Source organism: Pinus tabuliformis, chromosome 1_1 (assembly GCF_031772625.1).
Source record: "Pinus tabuliformis cultivar Carrire ecotype Pingquan chromosome 1_1, CPIR1, whole genome shotgun sequence".
Taxonomy (NCBI): Eukaryota; Viridiplantae; Streptophyta; class Pinopsida; order Pinales; family Pinaceae; genus Pinus; species Pinus tabuliformis.
In genome coordinates, this window is record NC_142297.1 from 824,179,030 (window position 1) to 824,193,209 (window position 14,180).

Here is a 14,180-nt window from a genome sequence, read left to right on the forward strand (position 1 = left end):
ACCCCACGCCTTGAATGGAATCATTGGTTTTAGTAGGAATTTTAGCTTTCGTTCAGACCTCAGAGCATAAAGTGAGGGTCTAGATGTCTCTCGAATCCTTGGAATATTAATTGAGAGGTGAAGATTGATCGAGGAGGGTGCTATATTTCAAAATTTCGCTGTCATGAGCTTAATTTGAAAACATGTTGTGCTATGGTGTGGATTAGCAGCATCATGCATAGTAGCATATGTGTATCATCATTGTATGTATCCTGACGAAAACAGAAATCCGACACCAAACATCCTGGTGAAATGGACATTACCAAATCCCTAATAGGTCCTCATGATATTAAGGTATTGATACTCTTAGGGACATTAAATATTCTATAGCCTTGGAAATATTGGTTGCCATAAGAGATAGGTCCAACACAACCCCTTCACCACAAGCTAGGGATACCTTTTGGCATCCATTAAATATACCTTTTGCAAAAGGCATATTTAATGGATGCCAAAAGGTATCCCTGACTTGGGGCAGAGGGGTTGTGTTGGACCTATCTCTTATGATGTCAGTGCTTGTTTTGGCATCCATTAAAATATACTTTACTCTCTTGTTGGGTTGTCTTCACATCTAACATCCATTAAATATCTCATTAGGTACATCTCTTACGGTGTCAGTGAATGGATGGTGGAGGAATTGTATTATATGCCTTTGGCCGACAATAAATGTACCATGTATTGACTCCACATGCAAAGAGATAGATAGAGATAAAGGTATCCTGGGCTTGGAGATGTTGTTGGTGGGCCACCATCATTAGCGAAATTTTGAGGTCTAAAATGGGCCTCCTAAGAAAAATGTACAACCAAAATAAACTATAAAAACCAATAGGATTCAAGATGATGATGTCAACCATTGGGGATGATTCACCATTTTTGGAGTTAAAAAGTACAAAGATTAAAAAATAATAAAATAATAAAACTACTTTTTCAACTCGTATTTTCAACTTATATCCCTGAGTTTTTATTAAAATTTCAAGCAGGAGCACTCGTTAGATGCAAAATTTAATTCATCATCCAAGGAGTACCCATGTTGCATACTTTCGATGGACCCTACTACATGAAAAACGTGATTCCAATCATGTTTTTCATGTATTTCTTATTTTTCATGTAGCAAGGTCCATCAAAAGTATGCAACATGGGTACTCCTTGGATGAGGAATCGAATTTTGTATCCAACAAGTGTTTCCGCTCTTTATTTGAGGAAACCCATAGGGAGATAAGTTGAAAAAATAGTTTTGTTATTTTTCCCTCTAAAATTTAATGATGTAATCTAATCTTATTTTATTATTTCCACTATTATTTTATAATTTCCTTAGGAGGCCCATTTTAGACCTCAAAAGTCCCCTAATGGCCTTAAAGGCAAAACACTTGAAAACTACTCATAAATGTTTTATGGTACCCCTTCAAAATATGGCAAAGCATCCCATTCTTGAATCCCGGTCCTTAAAAATATCTCTATAAAATATTCAAAGTACTTTTGAACCCGAGGAAAAGACACCAACTTCCTAGGCAAATCTTAACAACAAAACCAATCATTGGCTTAGTGAATGGCCATAGATATCTTATGGGCATACACATTGTCATAATTCTCGGGTAGTGTTTCCTATATGCGTTAAGGGAAATTTCTCTTAGGATCCACTCGACTGCAGAGTCTTTATGACTCCCCAACCGGATATGCATGATGTTATCATCCATCTCGCCATCTTTTTTTTCTATGTATATTGCCATCGAAACGCATCAACATGCGCATCATATTCCCATCCATTTCCTCACACCACACTATATTATTTACCATGGAATATTACCCTACGAAATGATATATATGAAGTGGATTGTCCAAAAACACTGTATACGAAATGATACGATATATGATTTGGATTTACGCCTTAATGTTAACCTATTTGAATACAAATTTTGAATTTGAAAACCTGCCCAAAACAATTCAAATTCAAAGTTTGAGCATGTAAACTTGTCCTACCCACGTTTTATTTGAACGACATCAACCACATTTAACGCATGTAGGACATTGGTTTGTAAAGGGCAATGGTGCAGGGTAGTGGTGCGGCCATTGAAATTGGAGTTGGAAGAGCAGATATGCGTAGTAGCGGAGGAGAAGGTGGTGAGAAGCGGATGGTGGTGGTGGCATAGGCGGTGGAGCCGTTGGCAGCAGTGATTAGGGGGAGTGAATTGAAGGTGGAGCTAGTGGCAGAGGCGTCCAGGCTTAGCCAAATTTTGGATGGGAATATGATGCGCATGTTGTTGTGTTTCGATGGCCATATACATTAAAAAAAAGGATAGTGAGATGGATGATAACACCATGCACATCTAGTTGGGGAGTCATAAAGACTCTACAGTCGGCTGAATCCTGAGAGAATTTCCCTTAACGCATATTCACAGCTTGGTTAATGCTATCAGGAAATGCTGCTCAAGAATTATGACAGTGTGTATGCCCATATGATAGTTATGGCCATTCACTAAGTCAATGATTGGTTTAGTGACTTGTTGTTAAGATTTGTTATTTTCTTGGCCCTCACTCTGTGTGCGAATATATCAATTCAAAATGGTAATTGTCTTACTCTTAGACAAATTTTGTAACATTGAAATGTGGTATTAAAATTTATATAATTTTATTTGTTTAAATAATTTAGGTTTACTTTCTCATATTTTGAGACTGTAAGATTGAAGTTAACATCCTAACGTATGAAAAAGAAAAATGAAGTCTTATTAATGTGTATGTGATAAAGGGGCTTTCAGAATATACTTGTAAAGTGACTCGAAATGGGACGTTGCTATTGATCTCAAGTCACATATTGATATTGGTTTTGTGGGTTGCAATATCATATTTTCATTTTTAATACTTAAATAATAATTAATTGTAAAAATATTTTGAAATATCACATTATAAATAAAATGTTTCACATCGTAAATGTGCAAAATAATATTCTACAAAATTATAATTAAAAAGCTATAAATATTATTAATATAATGTCAAATAAAAAGTATTATGGTAAATTTAAATTTGTATAATCTATAAAAATAAATTAGAGTTTGGAGAATTTTGGGATGACAATATCTGTAAACACTCAAATAAATTTGGATTTTGTTTGTTAGAGTTTTAACTATGCATTGAGTTAATATGAAAAAAAGGAGATGACAACGATAATGAGGACATCCTCCTCACATAACCTTTTGAGTATGAGAGTCATATCACAAGTTTGAATTGGGGGAGAAAGATGAAATCTTAAATCAATACACGGATTTGGCAATTGTTAATTGGGTGGAGAAAGATCAAAATCTTGAGTGAGAGCATTGATTTTAATGCATTTAATATTAGGAAAAACTCAAAAGTAATTAAACATGCTCGTGAAGAAGAAATTAAAATTCTTAGAACTTTGGTAGCAAGGAAATCCATTGATGCAAGCAAATATGCACCTACTCATTTCTCCAACAATGACAATCTATGTAGTTAAGGTGATGAATAAGATAGGAAAGAGGTGTTCTTTATGTGTATAGATAGTAGCTACATGGGGAAGGTTTCCATGGGAGTATTTAAAGTTTTCATAGGAGGAGGGTTGCCATGGGAGTATCTAGGCTTTTCATACGAGGAGGGTTTCCATGGGAGTATCTAGGGTTTTCATAGGAGGATGGTTTCCATAGGGGTATCTAAGGTACCATAGAAGGAGGGTTCCCATCAGAGTATCTAGGGTTTCTACAAGAGTATATAGGGTAGATGCATGGTGAATGTAATTTTTATGATGTCAAGAAAGGGCAATGTGGACTACAAAATGGGTTCTAAGAAGGAAGTTGTGGACTATCTTGACAATATTTTGGAAGGGAAACCAATTTGGTCCAACCCTAGTTTCTTATTATTACATGATACATCGGTCTTTGACAAGGTATACTAGTTAGGGTTGTAAGTTGTTAGAGGAGGCCACCATGACAATCTTAGATGGGTTGGCATGGGAGTTAATCAAACAAGGGGCTAAGACCTTAAGCTAGATAGAGGATGGATTGACGAGTCTCTTTGGTGATCATCCCAAGGTCAACTATTTCACAAGTGACATGCCTCATGTAATGGGTAATGAGCCTAATATTGCAGATCCTCCAACCTTGAATTCCTAGTCAAAGAAGAATGAAGGTTTAATGTGCAAACAATATGTTATTGTAAGCCAATTTAATAAGGTTTGTAATGAGTTCAATTTTCTATGTTTATATCTTTCGTATATGTGCATATATGAAAGTTGCACATATACATAAGATATGTGATACAGAAGATGTGCATATATAGAAGTTGTGTGACTTCCGTATATGCATATATTTCATATATGCACAACTTTTGTATATGTTCTTGTAGTAAAATGCCAAATAATAAAATCATCTCCTTGTAACGAAGAGTGAAAGTGAGATAGAGGGATAGAGAGTGGCAAGAGATAAGGGTAAATGTGAGAGAGAAAGTGAGGCGTGAGTGAGGAAAATAGAGGGTGAGAGTGAATGGGAGAGAGAGTGACAAAGAAAGTGGGTAAAGAGAGAGAGTGTGAGGGAGAGAAAGGTAAAGAGACAGGGGAGAAAGAGAGGGAATGAGGGAGAGATAAAGATAGCAGTGGGAGGAAGAGAAAGAGATAGAGAGAGAAAGTGAAGGAGGGGGAGAATTGGGTAGGGGGATGGTGGTAGTGAGAGAGAGGAAGGTAGTGGGAAGAGAGAGAGGGAGGGAGGGGAAGAGAGAGGCAGATACAGACAAAGAGAAATAAGGGAGGTAGAGAAGGTGGGAGAGGCAGAGAAAGGGGGTTATAGAGGGAGGGAGGGGTATTAGTGTAGAGGGTGGGAGGGGCATCGAGAGAGATAGAGAATGGGGGAGTGTGACTTTTAGAGAGAGAATGTGTGTCGTAAGAGAGAGGGGTAGAGAAAGAGAAGGATAGAGGGGTAATAGATAAATGGAGTGAATTCAAATGGACTGAAGGAACTATTCAATGGTTGTATCAAAATATTAACAACTTGTGTTAATTCTAGTTACTTTTCTTTGTATGACTAGATTAAATTGTTTGTAGATTATTGTGAATTATTATCTTATTGTATAGGTCATGTTACAGGGGTGTGAAATTGAGCTTACTCCATTGAGTTATTTTTTATTAAATTAAAAATAAGGGTTGCATGATTATAAATTTTACAAAGATTATGCCATTATGTGTCAAGCATTTTTTTTTAAATCAATCTCTCTCTCTCTCTCTCTCTCTCTCTCTCTCTCTATATATATATATATATATATATATATACAATTTCAAAGGCTTCCATAACTCCTCACAAAATTCTTTAAAGGGTGTTAGCTTAATGGAAGAGCACATGCCTTATAAGCAGGAGGTTGGTGGTTCGATTGCGCTAACATGAATCAATTAATGATAATGTAGTTTATTTTTAATTAAATACTTTTTACATTGATTTATTTCAAAGGTGAAATATTTTTTGGATTCATTGTTTTATATTATCTCTAAAGAGAAGAAAAAAAAAGTGATATTGTATTGTCATTAAATATTATTTTTTATTGTCTCTAGAGAGGCAATAGCTATGATTAAAGACATATTGTCTGTACAAAGACAAAAATGAATTGTCTTCTAAGAAACAATGATACTTGTGTTATATATTATCTTTATAGAGACATTTTTTAAGACAACAATTTGAGACACTCGCTTAAAGACAATATCTGAGGCAATACACAAGTTTTATTTTGTTTCAAGTTAAGAGAATTTACCCAAAATTATTTCAAATATTGTCTTAAAACCCCCTTCTGCAATAGTGTGGTTCAATCATCTTCGATAATAACATTACTTGTTCTATAAAAATCAAATACTGGTGAATGATATCATATTCATTATAATATTTATACAAACTTCCATACCATGTGCTTAACATGAGGAATGTATAATCATTTATACAATGATAATCATTGCAATAATTTTTTCGGAGAAGATCACATCAAAATTCATTTGTCGACGCATTTCGAACCATCTAGCATGGTTCATCATTAGGACAAGATGGAGAATCAGATCATGACATTAGATTAAATAGGGATAGCGATGTAGAAAATAAATTTTTGAACGTTAGAATCTAACTATTATTTATTAATAAAAAAATATTTTAATATAAGAAAAATAACAGTCAAAACATAATTGTTAATTAAGATTTTTTTTAATAAATTATAATTCCATAATTAAATAAAAATATTTAAAATTAAATAGATTAATACTTTTAATCATATTTAAATAATACATTGAGGTCAAAATTTTGATAAACTAAGGTCAAATAAATAGGCAAATATTTAATTTTGAATAAATAGATAAATATTTTTCTTATTTATTTATTTATTTAATTATAGACTAGATAAATAGATATGTTTGAACTAAATATACAAATATTGAGTTTTGAATAAATAGATTTATGATTAAATAAATATTTTATTTATTTGTTTGTTTGTTTATTTATTAAAGTTTTGAATAAAAATAAGCATTTATTTTTATTCAAAACTTTAATAAATAAACAATAAAATAAATAAATGAAATATTTATTTAAGGCGTACAATTATAGACAAAATTTCAAGAATTTTTGTTGTTTAAAATGCATTTTTGAATGCATAGATGGATTCTCAAATTATGCAGATTAAGCAATTTAAACTCAAGCTTTTAAAAAAATTCTGTTGAATTTTGATTAAAATTAAGGAAAAAAATATTGTGAAATTTCATCTATACTAGGCCTTTATTTAATCATAAACCTATTTACCCAAAACTCAATATTTATATATTTAGTTCAAACATATATATTTATCTAGTCATACTTAAATAAATAAATAAGTAAAATATTTATCTATTTATTCAAAATTATATATATATATATATATATATATATATATATATATATATATATATATATATATATATATATATATATATATATATATCTTAACAATTATCTTTTAACTATTACTTTCATTATATTAATTTTTTTTAATAATAAATAATAATTTCTAGTGAAAACTCGATGGTTTGAAATGCATGGACAGATGAATTTTGATGTGATCTTCTCTAAAAAAAAATATGAATCACATAAGCCTAAATTCTGATAATGATAATGATATTTATAAGAAAATGATAATAGTTTAATTAGGAAAAAAATGTATACAAACTTCTATAATATATGTTTACCATGAGGAATGTATAATTATTTATGTAAGGATATGATATTATTATTATTATTTTAAGGTCATGACAAAGCCAGATACCAAATTGGTGTATGAGAGCCCCTTGTTTGTGGGACAAGGGACCCACCTCTGTGCAACCATTGCTAAGTCTACGAAGGCATACATACTCTACCCCTTCTGGTTTTGAACCTGTGATTAATAAAAAATAATAATAGTTGAATTAGATAATTTTCTTTTTTAGAAGTTACTTATTACAAATAAATTTTATAAACTAAAAATCCCTTTAATAAATATAGTATTAAAATTATAAAATTAATATATATATATATAAAATTAAATTAATGGCCTAAATAATAAGTATTGTATGGTAGTTTAGTCTTTACATAGAAGTGAGAAAAATTATAATGAATAGTCAAATTTAATATGATAGGAAACATTTTTCATTCACTTATAATTAAAGTAAAAAGAAATTGAAATGTTGTGAAAAAACAAGTTCATCTGAATAGTTATCAATTGGAAACTATGTATTGACATTATTATAACCAGTCTAGATCCATCTTAACTCATGATGTATCAAGCGAGGAGAGGGATCAAATCTCTTTTCACTTTAAAAGAGATTTGCATCTTAGGAGATTCGATCACTCTCAGGGTATTGTAAACTATGTATTGACATTATTATAATGAGTCTAGATTCATCTTAACTCTGGATCTACCAAGTGAGGAGAGGGATCAAATCTCTTTTCTCTCTAAAAAAGATTTTCACCTCAAGGAATTTGAAGAGCATGTATAGAATTACTTTGTGGGGTTTGATCCCAAAATCATTGATTTGTAAATACATACTCAATGAAATGTTAATTGGTTGAAACCCTACACAAATGTTTGATATAAGCAAATAAGCTGGAAATTTCTCCAGAAAATTATTTGGTCATCACTGTAAGCATGCATAAGCTTTGACATACTCTATTAGATTCTCTACCATGCATTAGAATGATATCGCATACCTTCAAAAACATCATTGTTGATTAAAATTCTTGTCCTTGAATTTAAGGTAATTTATCTTTATGTTTCAAAACATTTTTGTTTATGAATTTGATTTCAATTTACAACATTCAAAAGAAGCTTCTTTTCCTGAAATAAAGGATAAGATTGCAGGATTAAATCTCTATAATCACTCTGCACACTCGGCGAGGGCAGTCTATAGAAAATAGTTTCAAGTAGATGGTTACAGCTTATAAACCCCCGAGTTCGGTCAGTTAAACATCTTTGAAGGTTTTAGGGGTTATATTTGATCAACTTTAAATTAATTTGGAGTAACGCTATTGTAGCTTATAAGCTTGCATGTTGTAAGGTGTTGCACACAAAGATACTTTAACAATACTTTAACAATCTTATAAAAACATAATAGTACATGAATTATTTGACTTCAAAACTACACATTTGACTATTCTCCCATATCATACAGAAAGAGATATATCCAAGATTAAGCTAAAATAAAAAACATTGTTTTCAATTCAAATGCATATGTTCCAGGAAACCCAACTGTGGCATCACACAAATGAATCCGGCATAAAAGACTACAACTAGATTACTCGTTTAAAATCATGAATAAAATCTTGAAACATTTTAAGAACAAATTATTCACAAAACGGAGAACTTTGGAATAATTAGAAATAGTGATGACCGAGCTTCCGAGATTCTGGACATGCGGAGTTTTAGAAAATTGCAGTAGCTAAAAGGCTGATACTAAGTTCAAATGAATTAGTGACTGGAATTGCAGTTAGGTGAAAAAAGGGGATATGTGAATGTATTTTGCAGTAATTAGAGCCTGCATGCTTTATGAAATTTTACACCTTCCTTGAAAATGTTAATTGAGTATTAATGTAGTAGACCTAGAATTTATATGGGGTTAATAGTGCGCAATCAATTCATAGTAAGTTAATGGTCTATCAAACAAAAAGAAAAAGTCTCACTTTAATGTGTTACCAAGTGTAGTACCAGTCTTGAGAATGAATGGAGTGAGGATCCTAAATATTAAAGGTGAAAGTTGTTATGGTATTAACATATATCTAAGTAAAGTTATTGAGCATATAAAGGCCCTATATATAGGAAAACCAAATAACAGCTAGGAATAAGGAAAGAAGTCGTTATATCAAAGCAGTTGTAAGTCGTTGTAAGTCGATAACCAAGATCTAAACCAGAACATGGTATTTTTTAAGACACTGATTAAATTATTTAAGGGTGAATTAGTTGCGAGGCTAAGGTTTGTAATAACATAGAAATCTGACATAAATGGGGTAAAACAACAATTAATTGAACACTTTTCAGTTATAGGTTACCAATAAACATTATGGAAATCAAAGTAATAATGAACAGAGAAACGCCGTATATGACTAGAGAACTCATTTCATCAATGAAACACATGGCATCTTCAAGAAGAAATCAATAATACACAAATATTATAACAGGAAAACAAGTAATCGTTTCATTTTAATGCCAATGCATATGACGGATTGCAGCAACCTAAGTAACACATTTCATGCTAGAAATATAATGCAAATTGAACAAAATAAACCGTATATTAATTTGATAGCTAGCATAGAAAGGGGAAAATATATCATAGGGATAGCCACACACGCTGCACACTATATGGAATTCAACATTAAAATAAATATCGACCCAAAGTACCGGTCGAGCCTAGGAGCAACAATAATGGCCGTCTAAAATATTTACCCAATTATATAAGAGAAATATATAACATTGTTTGCGCAACTGGCGCACATTGCAAACACATACAAAATTTATACAATAATCATAGTTGCACGACTGGTGCATATTTCAAATTCACACAGGAGCCATACAGTAAGGGAAGATTTCAATTGATGCCCAATTAATCAGAGGTCTATGCTCTCAAGCCATAGAGCCTCATGAGTTAACCAGTTAGAACACTAAAAGTAAGAAAGAAAGTTATGTTATACAATTAATGGTTTATAAATCTAGGCAGGAGAATTCTAGGACAAAACTTCTCTCGACCCAGGAGTTTCGCCCTCAAGGAAATAAATAAGGATGGGGTTATGACATAACCCCAATTCATACTCAACCAGCATATCTGAAAATAAAAGGGTCAAACGCTGAGTATAAAAGGAATAGGTTAATATAGAGACAGTATTGAACCTTATTTACATTACCGTGAGAGATAGCGCCATAATCATTCCTGCGAAGAGCCCAGGTGGCAGAGCATCGATCTTTTTGCAAAACCCTGGAAACGATTCAAATAGCCATATATTAATACTAAAATCACCAGAAAAAAATTAGACACGACATACCTGTTGAAAGGGAAACAAAATATATATGTATCGCATGGGAATGGTTGAGTTACATGTAATCACATACCCGAATAGTGAGCGTCGGACTAGAAGAGGAAGGCACCATCAGGAAGCGTAACTCTGAAACCCTTGATAGGAAACTTGAATGCTAGAGTCGAGAGAAGAAAGGGATACCCTAGAGCATAAATGACAGAGAGTATTAAAATAAACAAAAATTCCTCTGAGATAGGTTACACATGCAAGGCGCCACAGAAAACTAAACGACAGTCTTTTCATTCACTATAAGCCATCTAGGAGCCATGCGCCGACGAATAAATCGAGAATGAGGTTGCAGGGCCAGCAGAAATTTCAAAACTGCTTTTAATCGTTTGGCTTCCAATTGAATTCGACACTGAGAACTCTGGAGATCTGTATGGAGAGGCGACAGTCGTTATTCTGAAGATTTATGCGTCGTCTTCCTCTGGTTGAAAGATTCTAGGAGGGAAGAGACATTGAGGATATACACGAAATGGGAGGGATGACCAGAGATGCAATGAACCTGGACCTCATTCCGTGCAGATACATCGCATACAGAATGAATCTTGGGCCTCACGATCTTTTCAATCAGCGCAACGCATGTTCAGGAGTTGGAGCATGCCGTGTCATCATTTTTCCTCGTCTGGAGATCCGAGCATTGTGCCATAAACTCCACGAACTCTCCCGGAAGGTCCGCGCACAGATGTCAAGTGGAGAGTAAAAGTGTAGACGATTTGATGCATAGTAAAGCCTATCGGCCTAAAAATGGATAAAATAAATCAACCATGGAATATTGAGACATAATCATAATTTGGTGGAGAAAAATCTTTACAAAAGCAACGATTTTAACTCAATTTATCATTATTAACTATTTTTTCACGACAAATTCCATTGATTTTGCAAGGGCAATTTCTTTCAAGAGTTCATTTATTGTACAAAATGCACCAAGCTATTCTCCCTTCTCCCTCTACTTTATGAGCGCTTGCAGAGTGTATTTCATAACTGTAGTGCATTCATCATCAACCGACTCCCTGGGCTCACATTCCCACACAAATTCTTGAACAAGACGGGCAACGATGAGATGAGATTTAAATGGAGGATAACCATCTGTAAACAAACCCTCCGCCCTGTGCCAAACGACATCATTTTTATCTCCTTTGTCCCTGTCAGATCCACTACCACACCTTCATCAAAAAACCACTCTAGCTTGAGTTCTGACGGGTTTTGCCACACTCTGGAATCCATCCCCATGCCCACAACGTAGAAATTGAAGGATGCAGCAGCGGGGACCTTGTAGCCGACAAGTTCGCAGGGTTGGGTGATGGCGTGGTTGAGGACAAAGTGCGCAGGAGCGTGGCGTATCAGGGTTTCCTTTACGACGACCTCAAGATAAAGCATCTCCTGCAGGTCATCTTCCTCCGCTGGTTTACCCTTTCTAGTGACCCTGACGATGTCGTCGTATAATCTCGCCCATGAGCGTGTCGTAGAGCAGCTTTCTGGAAACTGTTATGCAACTTCGATACCATACCACCATACATACTCTCTGCTCGAAATGTGGTTGACATCGTTCAAACAAAACTTTGAATTTGAATATTTTTGGGAGGGTTTTCAAATTCAATCTTAGATTTAAAATGAGCATGGCATATATTTTATCGTATGTATATTACATAGCATGGCAATGAAGATGAGGCGGAGGCATGAGGATGTCAACGCTCGTTCGGCAGTAATCAGAAGCGGGCAACGAAGATGAGGCGGAGGCGCGAGGATATCAAAGCTCGTTCTCGTTCGGCAGTAATCACAAGCGGCCAAATCTTGGGGCTTGTTCCACGGTAATTATGGCAATACCATTGCTATGAATTCCCATCCATGTGCTTTGTCCGTATCAAGATGCAGAGGTATGATGGTATGTATGGTGCGGTGTACTAAAAGCTAGATAGTTTTGTAAATATTGATTTCCATTACTACACTGTGAATGTATTGTATTGGGTGACCGAAATCACAAAAGTCAAGGGACATCTTCATTCTCTGTTCGTGCCATTTCTAGTACACATTGATTCTCACATCACACTCGAGAGTCAACACATACACTGTGATGCTTGCTAATGGACTCACAATTTTAAAGAAATAATAAGTTTATACATTTATTTATTTTTTATTAAGTTATGAATGATGCTAATCATGTATTTTTCACATGTCAAGTAGTTAGGGTAGGTTTTTTCACATGTGAGGTAGTTAGGGTAAGCAGTTACCCACCCCTAACTACTTCTTTGGAGATTTATTCTCAAGGAAAAGATCAAGAGGGTATGCGTACCTGAGGTCGAGAAAGGAGAAAGGAATTTTCACATGTCAAGTAGTTAGGGTAGGTTTTTTCAAATGTGAGGTAGTTAGGGTAGGTGGTTACCCACCCCTAACTACTTCCTTGGAGATTTATTCTCAAGGAAAAGATCAAGAGGCTATGCATACCTGAGGTCGAGAAAGGAATAAACTGGGGAATGAGGAATCCATGCTGAAATGTCAGACAAGTTAGGAATAAACTGGGGAATGAGGAATCCATGCTGAAATGTCAGATAGGTTATCCAGCCTACACGAAGCTAAGTGTGGTCGACACTAATTTGGCATAAAATTCTGATAAGTGTTTAGGAATAAACTGGGGAATGAGGAATCCATGCTGAAATGTCAGATAGGTTATCCAGGCTACACGAAGCTAAGTGTGGTCGACACTAATTTGGCATAAAATTCTGATAAGTGTTTACTTTTGTCTGAAAGTTTTGAGTAAAAGATTTATTTTCTGGCTCGAAAGTTAAATGTGTTGTTGAGTAAAGGTTTATTATCTTCAAAAAGAAAGTACAAGAACTTAATCCAAAGTTCCAAAACATGAATTTAGTTTAATAAAGGGAATATAATTAAACAACTATAAAATAAGAACAACAATTACCATTTATGGAAATCAAACCTTTAAGGCTACGTAACCTATACACTCTTACAAAGAAAAGTGATAAAAGAACAAGCAAAGACGAATCGGTTCTGAGCAGAGATTTAATTGAAAATTTCTATGTGGAGAACGGGTTACTGTTCTGGAAAACTAAAAAGAATACCCATATAATTGCTTACGGAAAAATAACCCCAATAATGGGTAAACAAATATCTTCATATGTAGTTTAACAACCAAACTTAAAATGATATGGTATTAAGTTACAGATAACCAGGTGACAATAATGTCGAATACCAATGTAAACCCTAAAGATATTAGGTTATAGATAATAGACGACAACAATGTCGTTTAAAAAGGAAAGGAAAACTGGAATTAACTGTAAGTGGAAGTAAAAAGACCATTTATAAATGAAAATAGTTCGATAATAAGTAATATTGAACCAAAACCCAGACAGATGTGGGTCACCTAATATATACAACACAAGCATCTCGGTAACCCTCTGTGGGAAAAAACCCTGCCAAAATATCCATTATATCCGAGAACTAAAGTCCGGTGGCATATAACATTCAGCTGGCATAAACACAAACAAAACTAATCACTCAATTAAGAACTGTTTGTAAAACATTAAGTCGCACCATGAATTCTGACTTATAGAACGACCGCCCATTTTTAGAATGAATAACTTAAAG

General features: G+C 33.9%; 1 long non-coding RNA gene across 1 annotated transcript; it reads right to left on the reverse strand.

Annotated features, from left to right (window-relative positions):
• Positions 1–9,991: 9,991 nt before the first annotated feature.
• LOC149216628 (uncharacterized) lies at positions 9,992–11,100 on the reverse strand. Its single transcript, XR_016250580.1, has 3 exons — positions 10,612–11,100; positions 10,407–10,477; positions 9,992–10,327 (listed from the first exon to the last, which is right to left on the reverse strand). It is a non-coding gene; the product is annotated as an uncharacterized LOC149216628 (long non-coding RNA).
• Between the last annotated feature and the right edge of the window lie 3,080 nt (positions 11,101–14,180).